A 23958-nucleotide genomic window follows, 5' to 3' on the forward strand; every position below is an offset into this window, starting at 1 on the left:
AGTTAAATCGGAGGCTGCCATACAGTTGTGATGAATGGTTTGAAAAACCGACAAGTTGAAGATTGAGACACTTATGCAGCATATGGGAATCTTTATTCAGGAAACGTTTCGCCACACAGTGGCTTCATCAGTCCAATACAAAGAGGAAGGCGTAAGGAAAGGAGGAGTATGAGGTAATCAGTCCCTCAGCCTGGAGTCGATGTGTTCAGTCCATCAATCTTGTAGAATGTACAGCATAGGGCCGTAGACGTGGCTTATATACTGTAGTGAGGTGACTTGAAGCAGACGGAGGCGGGATCATAGTGGTATCATCCACTAGTCGAAGTAGGTCTTTGTCCAAAGGTTGAACAAGCGTTGAAGAATTCTTTGTAAGAAGATCCCATGATGCTGCAGTGTCTGACAGTTGTGATGAATGGTTTGAAAAACCGACAAGTTGAAGATTGAGACACTTATGCAGCATATGGGAATCTTTATTCAGGAAACGTTTCGCCACACAGTGGCTTCATCAGTCCAATACAAAGAGGAAGGCGTAAGGAAAGGAGGAGTATGAGGTAATCAGTCCCTCAGCCTGGAGTCGATGTGTTCAGTCCATCAATCTTGTAGAATGTACAGCATAGGGCCGTAGACGTGGCTTATATACTGTAGTGAGGTGACTTGAAGCAGACGGAGGCGGGATCATAGTGGTATCATCCACTAGTCGAAGTAGGTCTTTGTCCAAAGGTTGAACAAGCGTTGAAGAATTCTTTGTAAGAAGATCCCATGATGCTGCAGTGTCTGACAGTTGTGATGAATGGTTTGAAAAACCGACAAGTTGAAGATTGAGATATAAGCCACGTCTACGGCCCTATGCTGTACATTCTACAAGATTGATGGACTGAACACATCGACTCCAGGCTGAGGGACTGATTACCTCATACTCCTCCTTTCCTTACGCCTTCCTCTTTGTATTGGACTGATGAAGCCACTGTGTGGCGAAACGTTTCCTGAATAAAGATTCCCATATGCTGCATAAGTGTCTCAATCTTCAACTTGTCGGTTTTTCAAACCATTCATCACAACTGTCAGACACTGCAGCATCATGGGATCTTCTTACAAAGAATTCTTCAACGCTTGTTCAACCTTTGGACAAAGACCTACTTCGACTAGTGGATGATACCACTATGATCCCGCCTCCGTCTGCTTCAAGTCACCTCACTACAGTATATAAGCCACGTCTACGGCCCTATGCTGTACATTCTACAAGATTGATGGACTGAACACATCGACTCCAGGCTGAGGGACTGATTACCTCATACTCCTCCTTTCCTTACGCCTTCCTCTTTGTATTGGACTGATGAAGCCACTGTGTGGCGAAACGTTTCCTGAATAAAGATTCCCATATGCTGCATAAGTGTCTCAATCTTCAACTTGTCGGTTTTTCAAACCATTCATCACAACTGTCAGACACTGCAGCATCATGGGATCTTCTTACAAAGAATTCTTCAACGCTTGTTCAACCTTTGGACAAAGACCTACTTCGACTAGTGGATGATACCACTATGATCCCGCCTCCGTCTGCTTCAAGTCACCTCACTACAGTATATAAGCCACGTCTACGGCCCTATGCTGTACATTCTACAAGATTGATGGACTGAACACATCGACTCCAGGCTGAGGGACTGATTACCTCATACTCCTCCTTTCCTTACGCCTTCCTCTTTGTATTGGACTGATGAAGCCACTGTGTGGCGAAACGTTTCCTGAATAAAGATTCCCATATGCTGCATAAGTGTCTCAATCTTCAACTTGTCGGTTTTTCAAACCATTCATCACAACTGTCAGACACTGCAGCATCATGGGATCTTCTTACAAAGAATTCTTCAACGCTTGTTCAACCTTTGGACAAAGACCTACTTCGACTAGTGGATGATACCACTATGATCCCGCCTCCGTCTGCTTCAAGTCACCTCACTACAGTATATAAGCCACGTCTACGGCCCTATGCTGTACATTCTACAAGATTGATGGACTGAACACATCGACTCCAGGCTGAGGGACTGATTACCTCATACTCCTCCTTTCCTTACGCCTTCCTCTTTGTATTGGACTGATGAAGCCACTGTGTGGCGAAACGTTTCCTGAATAAAGATTCCCATATGCTGCATAAGTGTCTCAATCTTCAACTTGTCGGTTTTTCAAACCATTCATCACAACTGTCAGACACTGCAGCATCATGGGATCTTCTTACAAAGAATTCTTCAACGCTTGTTCAACCTTTGGACAAAGACCTACTTCGACTAGTGGATGATACCACTATGATCCCGCCTCCGTCTGCTTCAAGTCACCTCACTACAGTATATAAGCCACGTCTACGGCCCTATGCTGTACATTCTACAAGATTGATGGACTGAACACATCGACTCCAGGCTGAGGGACTGATTACCTCATACTCCTCCTTTCCTTACGCCTTCCTCTTTGTATTGGACTGATGAAGCCACTGTGTGGCGAAACGTTTCCTGAATAAAGATTCCCATATGCTGCATAAGTGTCTCAATCTTCAACTTGTCGGTTTTTCAAACCATTCATCACAACTGTCAGACACTGCAGCATCATGGGATCTTCTTACAAAGAATTCTTCAACGCTTGTTCAACCTTTGGACAAAGACCTACTTCGACTAGTGGATGATACCACTATGATCCCGCCTCCGTCTGCTTCAAGTCACCTCACTACAGTATATAAGCCACGTCTACGGCCCTATGCTGTACATTCTACAAGATTGATGGACTGAACACATCGACTCCAGGCTGAGGGACTGATTACCTCATACTCCTCCTTTCCTTACGCCTTCCTCTTTGTATTGGACTGATGAAGCCACTGTGTGGCGAAACGTTTCCTGAATAAAGATTCCCATATGCTGCATAAGTGTCTCAATCTTCAACTTGTCGGTTTTTCAAACCATTCATCACAACTGTCAGACACTGCAGCATCATGGGATCTTCTTACAAAGAATTCTTCAACGCTTGTTCAACCTTTGGACAAAGACCTACTTCGACTAGTGGATGATACCACTATGATCCCGCCTCCGTCTGCTTCAAGTCACCTCACTACAGTATATAAGCCACGTCTACGGCCCTATGCTGTACATTCTACAAGATTGATGGACTGAACACATCGACTCCAGGCTGAGGGACTGATTACCTCATACTCCTCCTTTCCTTACGCCTTCCTCTTTGTATTGGACTGATGAAGCCACTGTGTGGCGAAACGTTTCCTGAATAAAGATTCCCATATGCTGCATAAGTGTCTCAATCTTCAACTTGTCGGTTTTTCAAACCATTCATCACAACTGTCAGACACTGCAGCATCATGGGATCTTCTTACAAAGAATTCTTCAACGCTTGTTCAACCTTTGGACAAAGACCTACTTCGACTAGTGGATGATACCACTATGATCCCGCCTCCGTCTGCTTCAAGTCACCTCACTACAGTATATAAGCCACGTCTACGGCCCTATGCTGTACATTCTACAAGATTGATGGACTGAACACATCGACTCCAGGCTGAGGGACTGATTACCTCATACTCCTCCTTTCCTTACGCCTTCCTCTTTGTATTGGACTGATGAAGCCACTGTGTGGCGAAACGTTTCCTGAATAAAGATTCCCATATGCTGCATAAGTGTCTCAATCTTCAACTTGTCGGTTTTTCAAACCATTCATCACAACTGTCAGACACTGCAGCATCATGGGATCTTCTTACAAAGAATTCTTCAACGCTTGTTCAACCTTTGGACAAAGACCTACTTCGACTAGTGGATGATACCACTATGATCCCGCCTCCGTCTGCTTCAAGTCACCTCACTACAGTATATAAGCCACGTCTACGGCCCTATGCTGTACATTCTACAAGATTGATGGACTGAACACATCGACTCCAGGCTGAGGGACTGATTACCTCATACTCCTCCTTTCCTTACGCCTTCCTCTTTGTATTGGACTGATGAAGCCACTGTGTGGCGAAACGTTTCCTGAATAAAGATTCCCATATGCTGCATAAGTGTCTCAATCTTCAACTTGTCGGTTTTTCAAACCATTCATCACAACTGTCAGACACTGCAGCATCATGGGATCTTCTTACAAAGAATTCTTCAACGCTTGTTCAACCTTTGGACAAAGACCTACTTCGACTAGTGGATGATACCACTATGATCCCGCCTCCGTCTGCTTCAAGTCACCTCACTACAGTATATAAGCCACGTCTACGGCCCTATGCTGTACATTCTACAAGATTGATGGACTGAACACATCGACTCCAGGCTGAGGGACTGATTACCTCATACTCCTCCTTTCCTTACGCCTTCCTCTTTGTATTGGACTGATGAAGCCACTGTGTGGCGAAACGTTTCCTGAATAAAGATTCCCATATGCTGCATAAGTGTCTCAATCTTCAACTTGTCGGTTTTTCAAACCATTCATCACAACTGTCAGACACTGCAGCATCATGGGATCTTCTTACAAAGAATTCTTCAACGCTTGTTCAACCTTTGGACAAAGACCTACTTCGACTAGTGGATGATACCACTATGATCCCGCCTCCGTCTGCTTCAAGTCACCTCACTACAGTATATAAGCCACGTCTACGGCCCTATGCTGTACATTCTACAAGATTGATGGACTGAACACATCGACTCCAGGCTGAGGGACTGATTACCTCATACTCCTCCTTTCCTTACGCCTTCCTCTTTGTATTGGACTGATGAAGCCACTGTGTGGCGAAACGTTTCCTGAATAAAGATTCCCATATGCTGCATAAGTGTCTCAATCTTCAACTTGTCGGTTTTTCAAACCATTCATCACAACTGTCAGACACTGCAGCATCATGGGATCTTCTTACAAAGAATTCTTCAACGCTTGTTCAACCTTTGGACAAAGACCTACTTCGACTAGTGGATGATACCACTATGATCCCGCCTCCGTCTGCTTCAAGTCACCTCACTACAGTATATAAGCCACGTCTACGGCCCTATGCTGTACATTCTACAAGATTGATGGACTGAACACATCGACTCCAGGCTGAGGGACTGATTACCTCATACTCCTCCTTTCCTTACGCCTTCCTCTTTGTATTGGACTGATGAAGCCACTGTGTGGCGAAACGTTTCCTGAATAAAGATTCCCATATGCTGCATAAGTGTCTCAATCTTCAAGCCCAATGATTTATAATTATGATCCTGCAGGAACAGAAGGTCTGGTACATATCTCCTCAAAAATACCTCTAAAACCTTACATTTGCCCACTGATTTCAACCCATTAACATTTTAAGTAAGACACTTGAAGGATATAAGAGGGGTTTACCTTTAGTCACCCTAACACTCTTAGAATCCAGGCATATTGATCCAGGTGCAGAACCTTGACACATCATGGAGGCGGACACTAATGCCAGGGTTAACCGGCTTAACCACATCCTGGTACTTGACCACCATGTTTTCATAAGTGCTGCCCTGCCGGATTTTGACGAGAATTCTTGTAACACCACTCAGTGAAACGCCGTAAAGGTCCTTGTTAGCGATCCCATACATGGCCCTCAATATTGCTGTCAGCAACATATGGGTATTCTGGCCATTGAGTGCGCCCCTCACCAGTTCCACACAGTGTTGACACGCCTATGTCCACTTTCTGCCTTGATGAAAGTACTGTCACCTGCTGCCAGGGGTCAAAAGTGCAGCTCCATGGACGTCCTCTCTATCCGAGGGTCGAGAGAAGAATATGTATGAGCTGAATTACTCTGTGGAAACATTTCCCATAACAAGGAGGGAGAGGAAAAGTGCATTTATCTGGCATTTAGACTTGATTCGAGGAAGAAGACAATAGGTCTAATATTTTGATCCCTACGCAGTGCCAAGGGACCCCTTTCCCCTCAATTTTAAAGTCGTTTTGAACCACTTCATAGATAGATGTTAGAAACCGATGAGTTAGAAAATGTTGAAAAAAATGCCAAGGAAGGATTTTCTCGACTCTCCGGTTTTAATGTCGCCTACATCAGACAGAAGTCTGCTGCGTGAAATGTTACGACAAATATAGTCATGTGGTGAAAACGCGTCCTATTCATTAACCTGTCGATATTGTGCATCACAGCTTGACCATGAAGGAAGCTCCAGTAAATTTGCTTCTGTTGCGAACCCAGAAAGAAACAAATAAAGGGAGGTGGTTGACTGACCACTTGGGTGCTGCTATGGTTGTTACACGGCAGTACCCTGTGTGACGTCAGCACACCCAATGTAGGAGGCTGCTCACCCGGCCTCAGTGTCAGAGTGTATTCACCATAGAGCGTATTCACCACTGCCTGAGAACCCACTAAGTTCACCTGACGGCCTCAGGCAGAGACGGACTTTGACACGAACCGGCGGGACTTGGTTTCCTGCTGGCTATCCCACGAAGTTCTAAGACAGTGGAGGTAGTGTCGTGTGAAGACACAGTGAAGGTAGTGTCATTTGAAGGACACTAGATCTGGTACTTGTAGTGTCAGTGGTGTCGTGTGTGTGAGTTTGTCTGTAATAACACAGGTGAAGGGTGTAACACAGAGAATCGAATACCATTAACATGGTGTCATGTAACCTTGTACAAAATGTAGTGTCTGTGACAAAGAAAGACTACCATGACAGAGAACATGGTGTCGTGTGACACTGAGAGAAGGGGTGTTGCGTGACACGGAGAGAAGGAGCGTCGTAACAGAGACAAGGACGTATTGTGACACGGAGTAGTGTGTCATGAGACTTGGGGAAGGGTAGTGTCTTGTGACACTGGGTAGGCAGGGTCATGACTAATTGTTATTGTAATGTGATAATAATGCCAAAGAATATACTTTATTTTACAAAGATTCTTTGTAAATCAAAGAAAATACTTCATGTTAAACAATAATTTTACTAGTTAACATTAAGAAGTATTGTAAGTGTTTTTGTACTCCTGACTATATTGCATACTGCAGATTTGGTAGTGGGCTAGTTTGTTAATTATACTATAGGCCGATTACTTTACATTCCCCTAGAAGCTTTTACCAAATTTGTAATATTGTAATAGCCTCCTCTTGGACATCATTAAATATACATATATTCTTCACAAGATAATTGTTGCTCATTTAAATCTCATCTTCCACGTAAGCAGCCCATCCATCTCCATATCCCCAACAAGACGTATAACGTACCCAACCCATTTATTTCCATATCTCCAACAAGGCGATAACTAGAAATGAAACATGCCAGTATATTTCTTTTCCACATTCCTACATATTCTACAAAGATTGAAAACCAGCTAAAAATGTGAGGAATTACCACTGAAATTAGGCCTCTTCTACTTATAGGATGGATTAAGATGCTGGGAAAATAAAAATTCTTTGGTAAGCCTGATTACGGAGATTATTTCTAGTATAGTTATTTCTGGTACTCTGGTTTGTCATTAGTGTTCGTGCATGCTAGAAAAATGTTCTTTGCTACTGTTAAAAAAAAAACGCAAAATTAACTAAATGGTTTACAATCATTATGAAAACTTGAAGTAGTGAAGCAACGTTACTCCCTCATCCTGTTAAATTAGACACATGTGCAACTCTTGGGTATCTTTATTGAGGAAACGTTTCGCCACACAGTGGCTTCATCAGTCCATACATAGGAGAAACTTGAAGAAAAGGAGGAGAATGAGGTAATCAGTCCCTCAACCTTGAGTCGATGTGGTCAGTCCATCAATCTTGAATAGAATACGGCATATGAGCGGAGAAGCAGCTTATAAACCGTAGGCAGGAGAGGTGCAGCAGTCGTAGGTGGTGTCACATTTGTCCAATGTGGAAGTAGGTCGTGCCCAAGGGTTAGGCAAGCGAAGAATTCCCAAGTATTAAGATCCCAAGAAGTTGCAGTGTCTGACAGGACTGTAGATGAATGGTTCAAAGAACCGACATGTTGTTAAATTAGACACATGTGCCTATTTAACAACATGTCGGTTCTTTGAACCATTCATCTACAACTTCCTCATCCACACGATATTCCACAACTTCATTAAGTATGAGGATAATGAAGATTAATTGTTTACCTCTGCGGCTGGAGCTACTTTTTTTTACTTAACTATAAGTATAATTAAAAATAGAGAATTTTTTAAACATGTGGCTGAATTTCCATTGCAAATATTCTTAAAAAATGCTTCCATTTGTGAATAAAAAAATCCAAATGACTATTCAGTTTAGATTTTAAGTTATAAAAGCTGCAGTCAATACCCGTCAAGACAAAATAATTTATGAATAAAATAATCACAAAATATTTTCCCACGAATACGTCAGCTAAGACTTGAATAACATTTCCACTGAACCCATCAAATAGGCCGCTAATACATAAATTCACTGCTTGTTGCTACACTGTTCTCAGTGATCACTTAAATTAATATTAAATCTAAATAAGTCGTACGCATAAAAGACAATGTTTGATATTTTCATCTTGGGTAAAATAACTCAATTTTCTTCCCTCCACAACAGTGCCAGTTTCCCGCTACAACAGTGCCAGGTTCGTGCCAGACTAAACACTCTGATAATGACAATCTGAGAATATTGAGAAAGAAATAAGTGCTGGCAATTACATATTACTTTTTTAGGATAAAACTATACGGTTCAACACTGAATTAATTATGAACAACTTCTTGCTTTACAGGTTTGTGTTGATCTTTGCTCAGAAGACCGAATTTTCTGCAGTTACTGAAGATGACAAGCGTCTACCTATTGGTGGTCCTAATCCTTCACACATTAAATACATCCAGGTGACTGTCACACACTAGTAAACTATTTTGTAGACTCGTGGGAACCAGACAACCACGAGCACCTGAGGTAGTCTGGAACACACTGTATTTCCCACAAGTTTCACATTAGAAACTATCAGAAGTAACACCAATGATAATTCCCAAGTGTTGATACAACTGACAGTGACATTGTGCTCGTTGGTTAGGTGTATTTAAAGTAGGAATATACATACCTGACATGCGGTGCGAGAGTTGTCCAACGATGACCAGTAATCCACACTTACCTGTAAAGGAAAACAAAGAAATTTATATTAATTACCTTGCTCTATCAAGACCTAAATATCATAATCAATTTACGTTAACTATTGCAAATTATTTTTTTTCATTCGACATACCCGCCTGTGTAGGAGTCACCTTATAATGCTCAGGCAAACAGAGCTTCATAATCAAGTGTTACTGGAGGCTGATTATGATCAAACGTAAGCGCTAAACCACCGAGGGCATACAGAGTTGCAGGTTAGAGGTTGTAAGGTCTGTAAAGAGTGCTAAATTATAATCAAAGGCTGAGTAATAATTCTGTTGCTGTCATAAAGTCAAAGAGGAAATCTGTGTCAAAGGTGGGGCCGTCAGCGAGGAGGGAAGATAAAGTAAGGGTGTTAGAGCAGTAACGACGTCGGAGGTAAATTCTGCATGCTCGCTGATATACTGAACAGTCCAACAAAATATGGCAAACTGGAACTGGAACCTGACAATACACACACGGCAGAACTGGACGCCTCTCCATGAGATACCCATGAGTGAGACGTTTGTGCCCGATATGAAGATGAGAAAGCTTAGTCTCACAACCTAATATACCAACGTATTAAAAAAAAACACAAATTTTCCTGTGCAACTCAACAACTTATGATAGCAGAAGACTAGTGAAATTCTGTTGGACCTATACATTATATTCGTGAAGTAATGCTTCTTTCCAATCTTTGTAATCTACTGCCTCTTCAAGGGGGGCTCCTTGGCGTGGTGAAGAGGCTCTTGGTCTGAGGAATTATCCCTGTCGGTCTCCTTCCTCAGACCGAGCCTAATTACCCCCCAATCCCCCCTTCTTTCTCCCATCCTCCCCTTTTTCCTTTCCTCCTCCTCCCCACCGCTCCCTTTTGCCCTTCCTTTTTGGCCTTTGGGAATTTTTCCCACAGGCACACTAGTTCCTAGGTAAGGGAAAGGGTACCGGGGTCCATCCCATTCTGTTGAGGTTCTTGGCGGTGGCGTAGTTTGCCGTGGAATCTGGATTGCCTGGTTATGTCCCGATCCCTCTCCGGTATTCTGGAGGGTGGCTTTGGTGTCTTTCGGGCGACGGGTGTATCTCTGGAAGCCACCTTTCAGATTCCGGGGGTGGTGGCCGAAGGAGGTATGCTTTGTGGGAGATATCCAGCCGCCCTCTCTTTTGTCCACCGAGGTAGCTCGGCAGATGTGAGGTTGCTATCCCAGATTGCTGGTTTACTGGCATAATGGGTAGGGTATGGCATGGGTTCCATGCTGCATCTTCACTACTTGCGGTGCTGAGGTCTTCTTGGGCACAGAGGGAGATTTCTGGCCCTTTCATTCCTCCTAGGAACTATCCCTCCCCGGTCCCCCCTGTTTTTCTTTTTTTTATTTTTATTTTCTTTTCTTCTTTCTTTTCTTAAAAACAAAAAGAAAGAAGTAACCTAACCATGGAATCCCTAGTCCATGAACCTGCTACCCCCGGGCCCCTTCTTGATACTGCACCCAGTTCTGACCCTGCCTCGTCTTTGGACCACTCTTCGGACACTCCTAATGCCTCTGTACCTCTTGCCGGTGCTGTTTCCTCACCTGCTTCAGGTACTGAGGTCTCAACTGACTCCTTCGATTTATCTGACCTCCGCTCTCCTTTGACTATGCTTCAGGCCTCTCCCTCTACGGTGTGGCAATTTTCGAATCGCCGGCCCATTCCACATTGGACCTACTCTGGTCCCACGCCTAAACGCCAACGACAATTACCTGCTGATGATACTTCTCCACCTTCTCGTTCTTCTCAGAAAAGATCGACACTTCCTGCACTCCCTTTCCACGCTCAGTTTCAGAATGCACAATGGACTAAATTCTTCACTTTACGACCGACTTCCTCTATTGCCTATCTTTCCGACCATAGTATTGGCAAGGCACTCCTATGCCATGTTGGTAAAGATATTTCTTTTCATGCTCTTAAGAGTGGTATGCGCATCATCACTATACAGAATGCTACCCAAGCTCATGATCTTTCTCTTCTTTCCCATATCGATACTGTTCCTGTCACTATTGAAAAACATCATTCCCTCAATTCTTGTAGTGGTACCGTCATTCTGCCCCATACCATAGTTCAACAAAATTTCCAGACATGTGGCAATGACATTCTTGAACAGCTGGAACTCCAAGATCTCCCAATCCTCAAGGTAGACACTTATGTTCTTCCTGCCCGCGGGCAGAGACGATACACTAGCAATGTGGCTAGTTTAACTTTTGACAGCCGTGAACTCCCATCCTCAGTTTATGTAGCAGGACATCGGTTATAAGTTCGAAAGGTGATCTCTACACTGCAACAGTGTAGAAATTGCTGGCGGTTTGGCCATCCAGCGAAATATTGCAGATCTATAGCCGAATGCCCAGTCTGTGGCGCCGATGACCATTCTAATACGTCTTGCAATCGACCTCCCTCTTGCTTTAATTGTCATGAAGCTCACACTTCGTACTCTCGCCGTTGCCAAGTCTACTTAAATGAGCGGGAAATCCGTTACCTCAAAGAGGCAGAAGGTCTCCCTTATGCCATGGCAGTTTCTCATCTCCGCCTCCAAGGGAGACTACCTCGTGCTTCTTATTCCTGTGTTTCAAAACGTCCCCCCACTTCTGAGGTCCCATCTTCTGCAGCCTCCTCTGTGGTTACCTCTCCCATAGTCACTCCTGTATCTAATTCTTTTGCTGCCCTGGGCTCAGACGTCCCTACTTCAATGCCTCAGCCTCTTCTCGCTTCTTCGTGTTCTCCCTCACAAGCCTCGGTATCGACGTTTAGTGTGGTATTTAGAGACACACAACAGTCTCTCAACTCAATATGGTTTTCGTAAGGAACGTTCTACCATAGACCCCTTACTATGCTTGGATACGTATGTTTGTAATGCCTTTGCGAATAACCACTCAGTTATTGCCATATTTTTTGACCTTGAGAAGGCATATGACACAACTTGGAGGTATAATATTTTGGCCCAAGCCCACTCCTTAGGTCTCTGAGGCAATCTACCATCCTTTCTTAAGAACTTTTTAACTGACAGACATTTCCGTGTTCGGGTTAGTAATGTGCTCTCTCCAGACTTTATCCAAGCTGAAGGTGTCCCCCAGGGATGTGTTCTGAGCACAGCACTTTTTCTCCTTGCTATAAATGATTTGGCCTCTAGTCTTCCATCAAATATTTGGTCATCACTATGTTGACGATTTCGCTATTGCCTGTGCAGGCGCTGACTGTCACCTCATTACAGTTTCTCTTCAGCATGCGGTCGACCGTGTTTCCAATTGGACCACCACACATGGGTTTAAATTTTCCAGTTCCAAAACTCACCAAATTACTTTCACTAGATGCCCTGTCATCTCCGATCATCCTTTGTACCTCTATGGCTCCCGTATCCCTGAACGTGATACAGCCAGGTTTCTGGGCCTCCTCTTTGAACGTAGGTTGTCCTGGAAACCTCAGATTACCTCTCTGAAGGCAACTTGTCACAGCCAGCTGAACCTTCTTAAAACCCTTGCTCATCTTTCATGGGGAGCTGATCGTTGAACTCTCCTTTGCCTACATTCCACCCTCATTTTATCGAAACTTGATTATGGTGACCAGATCTATTCAGCGGCCTCTCCTGCTACTCTCTCTAGCCTTAACCCCATTCATCACCAAGGATTACATTTATGCCTTGGTGCTTTTCACTCTTCCCCTGTTGAGAGCCTCTATGCAGAAACGAACGTTCCATCCTTATCTGATCGCCGTGATGTCCATTGCCTTCGCTACTATGTACGCTCTCATGATCTCCACAATCCATCCATTTATAGAAAGGTCACTGATATTTGTAGACATTCTTTATTTGTTCACCTCCCCTGTTTACTCCGTCCCTTCTCTCTTCACCTACATTCGCTCTTCTCTTCTCTTCAATTACCACCTTTCTATGTTCATGTAGCATCTCACTTTTCCCTACTCCCCTAGGAAGTTCCAGCTGTTCGAGTCTGTTCTTTCTCTCTCCCTTGCTCGAAAGCCCAACTGTCTACGGTAGCTTCCCGCTCTCTTTTTTTTGACCACTTCCACTCTCATTCTCATGCCATTGCAGTGTACACAGATGGCTCTAAGTCTTCTGACGCCATAGAATTCGCAACAGTGTTTCCGGACAGCATCGTACGAGGGCATTTGCTATTTTCGGCTAGTATTTTTACTGTGAATTGTATGCCATTCTTGCAGCACTTATCTGTATTGCATCTATGCCTGTGTCATCATTTGTGGTTGTCTCAGACTCCCTTAGTGTTTTACAGGCTATACAGAAATTTTATACACCTCACCCCTTAGTCCTCCATATCCAACTTTGGCTACGCCGCATCTTTACCAAGCATAAAGATATTGTTTTTTGTTGGGTCCCTGGTCATGTTGACATTCAGGGCAATGAACAGGCAGACACTGCTGCACGGTCAGCAGTACATGACCTACCAGTTTCATATAGAGGTATTCCATTTACGGACTATGGTCTACTATGCTCGGTAACAAACTTCAATCTATTAAACCGAGTATAGGTTTCCAGCCATCTTCTTGTCACCAGTGTCGAGGTTGGGAGACTACTCTCTCCCATCTTCGTATTGGCCATACTCGTCTTACTCATGGATATCTCATGGAGAGGCGCCCTGCTCTTCTCTGTGAGAATTGTCATGTTCCATTATCAGACAGCCACATTCTGTTAGACTGCCCACTTTATCAACGAGCACACAGAATTTACCTCCGTCGTCGTCTTCGCTCCGCTGCTCTCTCTTTACCTTCCTTTCTCGCTGATGGACACACCTTTCATCTGGACTCTCTCATTGACTTTTTGACAACTGACTTCACAAACTCTGATACCTTCAGCCCTTTCTACTTCAATCTCTTGCTACCCTCTATCCCTGCACTATCCCCTGCCCTGCTGTTTTCTGTAACCTACTGATCATCCCTCCTCCCTTCTACCACCCAATACCCTCGCTTCCTTCCCTACCCTGCAGTGCTGTATAGCCCTTGTGGCTTAGTGCTTCTTTTTGATTATAATAATAATGTAATCTACTGCAATGAAACCATAAACATTGTTCAGTGCTCCAAGGAACTAGTTGACTCACCATCCATAGGAAAGGTAACTATGGGGAAATAGACTGCAAATGATGACTAATTATACTGGTATGTCAACCTTTTTCAGTGAATAAAAAAAACAAGAGTTAGAATAAAATAGGAACACTTTGTTCTTTAACATTTTTCAGTTTCAATATGGAGTTGGTCCTCCACTTGCAGCTAAAACAGCGCCAGTATGAGCTTCGTATTTAAGCTTCTTGCGGTATCTAATACGTAAATTTCTTCCCAACGCTGCATGGATTATTTTAAGGCACCAGCTTCTTCCGTTATCTTTTTTTTTCTTTTGTCCAGCAAGGTCACGGACTGGACAAGAGGCTTTGATGTTGGAGGCAACGCTTCTTGAGGAACATTAAGCAGCAATCTACTTTAAAAAAGAAAATATGGCACTTTTACTACCTATAAGGATGAAGATTGATGTGTATTTCATTTATCAAAGATGTTCTGGTGTTAACTTTTATGTTCCTCTGCAGCCTGTAAATTGTGCAACTAGCTATGTTCTTTGTTGCCCTGCAGCCTGTAAACTGTGCTACTAGCTATGTTCTATGTTTCCCTGCAGCCTGTAAATTGTGCTACTAGCTATGTTCTATGTTTCCCTGCATACTATAAATTGTGCTACTAGCTATGTTGTATGTTTCCCTGCAGCCTGTAAATTGTGCTACTAGCTATGTTCTGTTTCCCTGCATACTATAAATTGTGCTACTAGCTATGTTGTACGTTTCCCTGCAGCCTGTAAATTATGCTACTAGCTGTGTAATATGTTCTCGTGCTAGCATACGTTCTATCAAATATGTTAAAGCATAGTGAGCAAGCGAAACGTCATATGAATAAAAAAGTCCCACTGCTTTCTGTCTCTTAACTACAACTTTGTGGTATTTCAATACCATCAATTATTACAACTATAGGCTGTCCATAATTCCTCCCAGGGTACTGGCGCCTCAACTCTTAAGTCATTCACTTTTTATTTATTTTTTTGTCCTTCCTTCACTGTCTTTAACTGGTACTCTGCCTTCACTGTCATTACCTGGTGTTCAGCCTTCACTGTCATTACCTGGTACTCTGCCTTCACTGTCATTACCTGGTGCTCTGCCCTCACTGTCAATACCTGGTTCTCTGCCTTCACTGTCATTACCTGGTATTCTGCCCTCACTGTCATTACCTGCTGTTCTGCCTTCACTATCTTTACCTGGTACTCTGCCTTCACTGTCATTATCTGGTGCTCTGCCCTCACTGTCATTACCTGGTATTCTGCCATGTCATTACCTGGTACTCTGCCTTTACTGTCATTACCTGGTATTCTGCCTTCACCATTACCTGGTATTCGGCCTTCACTGTCATTACCTGGTACTCTGCCTTCATTGTCATTACCTGGTGCTCTGCCCTCATGGTTTAGGGCGTATATGAGTAGTGTGGGTGTGAGGGATATGGAGGATTGGGTGCAGTGTGTGCTTGACAGGGAAGACAGGGAGGAGTTAAGTGGGAGTATCGTAGATGAGGAGATATGGATGGCATTAATGGGCATGAGTCAGGGTAAGGTGCCGGGGATAGACGGGCTGCCGAGTGACTTCTACATACAGCATTGGGGGTGTTTTGAAGGGGTTTTTTAGCGAGATCGTTTAATGCCATGAAGGAGCGGGGTGTGTTGGGGAAACTGCAGGTGACAGCAATTGTGATCTTGGTCCCAAAGGAGGATAGTCAGTTAACGGTGAAGGATTATCAGATAATATCGCTGTGTGCGGATTACAAACTCTTCGCGAAAATATTGGGTAATGTGAAGGCTTACTCAGCTCTGTAATAACTTCAGACAGTATTACCAAAGCTGGCTCCTCCTCAGGAAAATTAATGAATAGAAAACGAAATAATAATTAACAAAGATAAACACTTTATTATTTATTAAAGCAAACATAAAACAATAAAAATGACAGGTACATCCTATTTGAAAGAAAAATAAAAAAAAAATAACATTTGAACTCAATGCTAATATATATATTGGTGACACTTCGTGTTGCTGAAATCTTAGCCGTTGCTGATGTGGGGGGGGTCGCAGGTTTTGGTGACCACCACCGGCTAGTTCTTCACAGAGTATCGCCGTGAGTATTCTATCCCGATGACAGGATAGCAGGTTCTTTACCGCTGCAATGATGTGGGGTTACGTCCTGCAATTTCATACAGGTGCACAGGTAATTAAATCCAAAATGGGACGTCTCCAGGAAGTTAGTCCGTCTCCATCAGTTTTGCTCGTTGATTGGCAGGTGACCCTCTCTGTCATTCAAGCTGGAAAGATAGACAGGTTACCCACTGCTTAAGAAATCACTCTCCATGATAAGCACAATACCTAAAAGATGTGGTGATTATTACAACAGTCAACCTAGAGCAAGACTGAAAGGACTAAGTTTATTATTGGTCAAAAGTGAAGTTTTGAACCAATAAATCCACTAGAATACAAGGCAGGCATGTACTTACAGTAGTGCTGGGAGCTGTGAGTCTAGTGATTACTGTTTGGACCAGAGCCCCACACGTCACCTTTCGGGGGGGGGAAGAAGGAGGGGAAGGGATAGTTGGAGCTAGACTGACACTACCTTAACAAGCAGCTGGCAGTCAAACTATCACTTTAGGGGTGGGGGAAAAAAGGCGGGAATAGCGGGAGCTTGACTTACCCTACCTTAACAAGTAGCCGGCAATGAAACTGTTACTATATACTCCCTCGCTACTCCTATCTGTTGAACTTTTCCCTAACACGTAATCGTTTGAAAAGAGTCATGGGTAGGGTTATAGTTTGGGTCAGTGTGAGGTACTGGGTAGGTCCATGTACGAGGGGTATGGGGTAATCTGGGGGTTTATAGAGAGTATGCAAGAGGGAGGGGATGCGAGGGGTATTAGCGCTGGACTAAAGGGCAGTGTCTGATAGTGTCGAGAGGGATGCATTGTGGAGAATTAGGAGGGAGCAGGGGTTTGGGGAGAAGATTGTGCATTGAGAGAGTACTTTGTATCAGGGAGCAGGCATGCGTGTGTGCAGATAAATGGAAGGGTGGGGTCGTGTGTTCAGATGGGCAGGGGTTTGTGACAGGGATGTCCCCTTTCACAAATGCCATTTGCATGTTTACAGGACCCTTTTTATCGAGAGGTTGAATGGTGCAGTGTGTAAGGGAGGGGTTGAAGGATGATCAGCGTGGTGGGGGACCTGGAATCATTGGTTATGTAGATGATACAACAGTCCTCCTAGTGAGAGGGAGGGAGGGAGGGATTGGAGGGGGGTGGGGAGTGTCGTGGATGTTTTTGGGCTGGCAACAGGTATGAATGTGGATAAGTCAAAGTTCATGGGGTTAGGGACTGGGATGGGAGGGTGGGAAGGGGTGATAGGGTGAGGGTGTGTAGTGGATTGGGTAAAGATTTGTGGGGTTATCATGTTTCATTGCATTCAATAACATGACAAAGAACCCCCTCAACAGATCCCAGTGTGCCAAATAAAACTCACATGGGAGCCCATCAACACCCAGTACCTTGCTCATGCCCTCCAGTGCCTTCCAAATTTTCTCCTCCTCAATTTCCCCCCAGTACCATTCTATCCCCACCCCCTGACCTAAAGGTTTCCCTACACAGCCACACAACTCCTCAAACAGCTTGCACCCCTCTACTATGCCACAAACGCTCATACCACCCATCAGCATAGATTCCCATGCCCTCCATCGACCTGAACACTGCACTGTCCGATAACCTGCCTCCCCACCACACACCTAAAGTTGCGTAATGTTCGTCGTCCTCCTACTTTGTTGTTGGCCCCTCAGGACACAAGCTGATTGCCTATCCCCCATAGCACCTCTTCTATACCTGCCTGCACCCACACTGACTCGAACCTCTCATTCTGCAACTTTCGTAACCTCTCCTTCAGGTCCTCAATCTTCCCCACCTGGTACTGTCCCTGCAAAACCCCACTACGGTAGTAATCCCATAAGCTCTGCTCCAGATAATTTGACATGCCATATCTCATACAATTCATTCTCTTCCCTTCCTTTATATAAAATGACCGAATCCTAGCTTTGGTAATACCATCCCACCAACTTAAGACATCGTCAACCACCCACCCCTCCTCCCAAATCTCTGCCCATAATGCCACAACCCTCCCACCCCCTCCACATCTGTGAGAACCCTCACATTCAATTTCCAGTAACCCACCTGCATCCTAGCTAACTCCTCCCACCCCACCTCGACTACCACAGCCATATGATCTGAAAAACAGGCATCCACAGTACAAACTGAGATGATATCCACTTGCCTCATGATATATAGATGATCCAATCTTGCCTCATAGCCCTCCTGCACAAATGTATGCTCCACCACCCATGACCCCCCATGGCACACATCTCTTAACTGAACATCCCTGATAAGCTCCTCCCAGCATGTGCGAGAAACCCATCATCCCTCTTGGCTCTACGTCTGCCCATCGAATTACACAATTCCAATCCCCCACACTACCACTAAATCAGGTAATGAACGGCAAAAATAAACCAACTCATATTTCACAAAAGCATTTTTAACCACAACATTCCCTGCCGGCACGTACTCACACAAAAAAGCCAACCATTCTGCTCCCCACCACCCCTCGACAGGAATAACCCATTCCTTTACCCCCCTCGCTCCTGAGCAACACAAACGGCCTTGCCTCCCAGATCAAGATGGCGATCCCCCCTTTTAGATGCCCCAAAAGTGCCACATACCTCCTGTAACCTTCCACCTCAAAAACTCTGCCTACCTTCCAATTATGCTCCTGTAAGTAAATCACGTCCACATGGTGTCTATGTCTACGCAAAAGCATACTTAACCACACATGCTTCAGTTGTCCACACAGCCCATTAGCATTCAGCATCATACACCTGAGGCCTGATAATGCTTATGCAACCTCCTTACCACAACACCCTTCACAATCTCACAACGCCTTTTCAATCCTCCCTTGCCATCACACCACTCATAACTCCAAGGCCACCCTTCTCTGCCCAGAGCTGTAGCTTTACTTCCCCCTCCACTTCCATCCTTCTCCATCCACACCTTCTTCCCTGGATGTTGGGCGGGCATTAACAAGTCGTCAGAGTCAGATGTTGCTGCTGCCCGTTTCTTCCTCCATCAATGTACCAGTGTCCTGCCAGTGCATGCCCACCACTGTGGACCGCTCAACAGCCTCACCAGGCTCTGCTCATCCGCGACTTGTGGAACATCACTCACAGCCACCTCCCACCCAGACGCCTGCTCAAGTGCAAGCCCCAGACCACCCACAGGCCCTGCAACTGTAATCTCTTCGGACAACTGGAATGACTGCATCATTGTCTCCACCGTCTCCGTGAGGGCCTCGACGCCCTCAGATTCCTGCTGCTCCACTAGCTGTGATGGTTGCTCTGGAATCAGCTCATCCAGGGTAGGTTCCACCCCCTTAGCCTCCACGATCTTGCTCCAAAGTTGACCATGCCCCCATCCTCTTTCTCCCAGGATGGGCTCAGGCACCACACACCCAGCTCTGGTGTGCAAACCACCAGCCGGCCCTCAAGGCCGCCTGTACTGGCCACACTCAGCTGCAACATGATCGACACATCCGCTTCTGCCCAGCATACATCACCATGACTTGAGTTCTAAAATCATCCAGTGTGATGCACAATGGTATGGGTTGTCAGAGTTATTTTGATGGTGTAACACCCCTCAGAGAACCTGGCAAAAGCCCCCAACGCCCATTTTCCCTGCTGGATCACATGTATGATACCATACCTGTCAAAAGCCCAGAAAATGTTCACCTCAGTCTAGTCAAAAGGCACATTCCTCACACACACCCACATATACTGGTGAGACACATCGACGAACCATAAACTTACTTCCGAGGACACTTCAATACTGAGATCTTGAAACTGCGCAACAAGTCTCTCATACATCTTGTAGACAGCCTGTACTGTCTGCACAGACAGCCCATGCTGTCTGCCAGCTTAGTTCATATTTCGTGCCATGCTGGTGCTGCCACCTATAGGCCTTGCCACTTCAGTATGCCCAGACTTGCCTCTCTCTCACTCACACAGCAGCCTAGCAGGAAGACACAAGTACTCCCAGCTCTCTCTCGTGGGATGGCCCTGCCTGGGCCATGGGCAAAACACAAGCCTGTGTACCCACCACGACTTAACAATAAAGTAAGAAGCCTCCGAAGACGTTTATCATTAACCACCCGCTTACAGCCTACCAAACAAATAATCCGTTATAAATGGTGGAAAGCGGTGGTCACAGCAGTTGTTTGCCCAGAGAGAGGAAGGAAGAGGTATGAATTCATCTTCACTTCATCATCCCATACAACAAGCATCCATCTCTCAATGAGTTATCCTGATGTTGTGTCTGCACGTTTGAGCATCCAGACACAGGTACATGCAGGATCCAGCCGAAATTTGCCGAAATTCTCCGAGAATTGTAAGTGACCCCACGCTACAGCATCCCACGCTGTTTCTCAAGTCACGTGTTCAGCATCACTTGTATGTTGCTGTTGTTGTTCAGTTCAGCACAGCTGTTTCAGCAAGCCAGAGATGAGTTTTTTGGTGATTTCTGCATCCAGTGTGAGCTTCTCCACGTGTTTGTGGGTGGGGGAGGAGGAGAGGAAGTGGCTGTTCCTCACCTTGCCCATGCTCGACCTACTCACGCTCACCCGTCTACCATACACTCACCACTGCCCACTCCCTCTGCTGTGTTTTCTGCTGTTTTCCATGTGAATTCATTGCCAGAGCTGTGTATCCGAGTGCCCGAGGCCACTCGAAGCTACGTGGATCAGCATGCCACATAGATCACGACGCCACGTGGATCCCGATGCCACGTGGGTGTGGGCGATGTTACGTGGATCTACAAACCACGTGAGTTACCGAGCCAGATGTCCCAGGCCTCATGCTGTGGTTTGCCGCCCGCATCACATCGACGTCACCCATGATGCTGGCCGACTTCATGACGTCACGATGTCTGCTGACGTCACCTCGAGATGTCTGCTGACGTCATCACGCCTGACATCACATGATGTCACCATCGAGTGTTCAGTAATTATTAAAGGATTGTCGAGAAGATTGAGAGAAAATATATGTCATGTGTTAATTCCTCTCAGTCAGTGTTCTCACATGTTAGTGTACCGCGGTGTTTTTAAAGTTTTCGTGTGTCCAGTGAGGTCTGAGCCAGACCTGAGTAGCACCACTGTGCTAAGTCACCCGTGTGACCAGTGTGTTTGACAGCTATCAGTCAGCCCCGGAGTGACTGAGCCCTCTTGTACAGAAAGCTTTTATGCTTGTCGCTCGTGATGTTCTGCAGAATCGTACCTGCTACGATTCCCATTGAGATTTGTTTCACTTCACCTCCAGACCTTCAGAGTGCAGTTATATGTAGAGAAACAAGTCTGGGGACGCTTAGACTAACCTCTGCTATAACTCCAACTGCCGAGAGAATGATACTCATCAAACCGCAGTCAGCCACTGTCGGCAGGCGCTGTGTCAGCCTTGTATCACAAGCTTCAGTGAGCAGCCTGCACAAAGAAGATGTCACTTTGACTGCTAACTCTCTCACTGCAGTCTGGTGTATGATGTTACGACTCCCAGATGTTTCGCCCAGTCGTCTCTGCCACGACTCGCTCCACAACTCGCTCCACGCTCGCTGGCAGTGACAGCCCAGCGACAGTACCAGTCGAGAAGTGTCCTCCTGAGTCGCTTGCCAGAAGTCCTGCCCACTTGCCGAGTTTTGTCGACGCCTCACTCGAGGGCACCAGCATGTCGTGTCCCAGGTTGAGTGAAAACCTGCAGCGACTCCTACGATGACTGCTTCACCGTTCCAGAGGAGACTGTACCCTGTTACGTCACAGCTCAGCCGCAGCTATGTCTCCTTTGTTGCAGAATCTGTCCAGACGCAGGAAGGCGTGCATTGATGCCCTTTGACGCTCATTGCCTATGACCACGATGTTTAGCACACCCCACATGTTTTTTTCTTCCCTCCCTGTAGGAAGTTTTTTTCCATGTCCATATGTATGTATATGTTTTTATTTTGTGTTTTATGCCCTGTTCCTACAAGAGAGAGACCGAGTTCCTTTTACCACCAGTATTGTCGCGTCGGGACGACGCGCGGTAGGTGGCCGAGTGTATGTAGACAGCCTGTACTGTCTGCACAGACAGCCCATGCTGTCTGCCAGCTTAGTTCATATTTTGCGTCATGCTGGTGCTGCCACCTATAGGCCTTGCCACTTCAGTATGCCCAGACTTGCCTCTCTCTCACTCACACAGCGGCCTAGCAGGAAGACACAAGTACTCCCAGCTCTCTCTCGTGGGATGGCCCTGCCTGGGCCATGGGCACAACACAAGCCTGTGTACCCACCACGACTTAACAATAAAGTAAGAAGCCTTTGAAGACGTTTATCATTAACCACCCGCTTACAGCCTACCAAACAAATAATCCATTATAATCTGCACATGTAGCAGCTTCACAAATATGCAATACAATCCATCTAACACCACGCCAGACAGATCTCTGTCGTCGATGCTGTAAGTTTCATGCAGAATCAAGGGCAAAAAATCTTGGGCCATCATAGACGTGATGGACCCATGCACTAGCATCATTCATCGCTCAACCCTCACGACTAGTGGACATGTGCTAAGCCTGCCCCCCTACTGTCAGCTGGTGGAAGCATGATTGTCACAAAATGGTGCAGCAGGGTCGACATTGGGTAAATACTGTCGGCATAGAAGTGGCACATGGGGCTGTGTTTACCCACTCTGCTCAGCTTTTACTGCCAGCCATCATCTGTGACATGGTATAGCGAATGAAGAGCTGTATGGTGTGGCGTTAAATGGGGCATACCAGATCTTTGTTAAGTTTCGTAATGCCAGTGTTTATGAGGAGAAGGTTGCCATGTACCAGGATATTTGTATGCCTGTGAATCCTGTTGTGATGGTGAGGCTCCACGATGTGTCCTATTATTACATGTGGGTGAAGATATGAAATGTGTGTTTTGAGGCTGATGAGACAGACCTGCGTGCAGTGTTCGAAAGATATGGTACAGTTCACATGACTATGTTGGGGTAGTGGAAGGATGGATTGTATGCTGGGATGCCTGAGGCATCCAATCCCTTCCTACGTTCAAATAGATGACTTCAGGACGCAAGTGATGGCAGCCTATGCAGGGCAACGACGTACTTGTCACTTTTGCACGGCCTATGACCGTAGTGCTGTGCAGTGTGGTCGTCGGCAGGGTACTCAGGTGACTGATGATCATACAGAGGCCCTGGAGGAACAGGAGAAGCTGGCAGAGTCTAAGATGGAAAAGCCTATGTCAAGACCGGTTTTGATTGTAGAGGTGGATGAAGTGTAACTTATGGAGGGGAAATGTGTGACACTTCCCGGGAAACAGAGCTCTTCCAAACAGGTACCGGAGGATGTAGGTGAAGTTCCGCCTGGTGAGGATTAGGACGTGGAGGCCACCATTGATACGGTGCTACGTGACCTGTTAGGAACCCCAGATGGGGTGTCCGTTGAGGAACTTGTGGGTGCCCTTGAGTGTGTTGTGGACCTGGGAGACGTGGTGGGAGGACTTTCAGAGGCAAGAGTCGATTCTGCTGTGCGGACCTGTATGGTGGTGGCAGAAGTGCACACTGATGGCTTCTGGAGGATGTTGGGAAGGAGGATCGTGGGTCATGGAAGAGAGATGCTCTCTCGGATATGGACAATGTGCTAACCCTGGCACAGCTTTCTGGTAAAAAGGTTTAGGTGGATGTAGCGGATCGTGGACCTGGGGGATCCATGGGCAAGGGACCTGTGAAAGGTGGTTCCCGAGGGTCGTATGGCACCCA

At 45.6% G+C, this 23958-nt stretch overlaps 1 long non-coding RNA gene across 2 annotated transcripts; it reads left to right on the forward strand.

The window, feature by feature from the left end:
- The first annotated feature begins 6294 nt into the window (after positions 1–6294).
- On the forward strand, positions 6295–14846 carry LOC128695748 (uncharacterized). Of its 2 annotated transcripts, none has more exons than XR_011392982.1 (4): positions 6295–6433; positions 8492–8519; positions 8664–8769; positions 14423–14846. It is a non-coding gene; the product is annotated as an uncharacterized lncRNA (long non-coding RNA). The 2 variants fall into 2 exon arrangements; XR_008408063.2 differs by having other exon boundaries at positions 6301–6460.
- Positions 14847–23958: the final 9112 nt, after the last annotated feature.

Source organism: Cherax quadricarinatus, chromosome 41 (genome assembly GCF_038502225.1).
Source record: "Cherax quadricarinatus isolate ZL_2023a chromosome 41, ASM3850222v1, whole genome shotgun sequence".
Taxonomy (NCBI): domain Eukaryota; kingdom Metazoa; phylum Arthropoda; class Malacostraca; order Decapoda; family Parastacidae; genus Cherax; species Cherax quadricarinatus.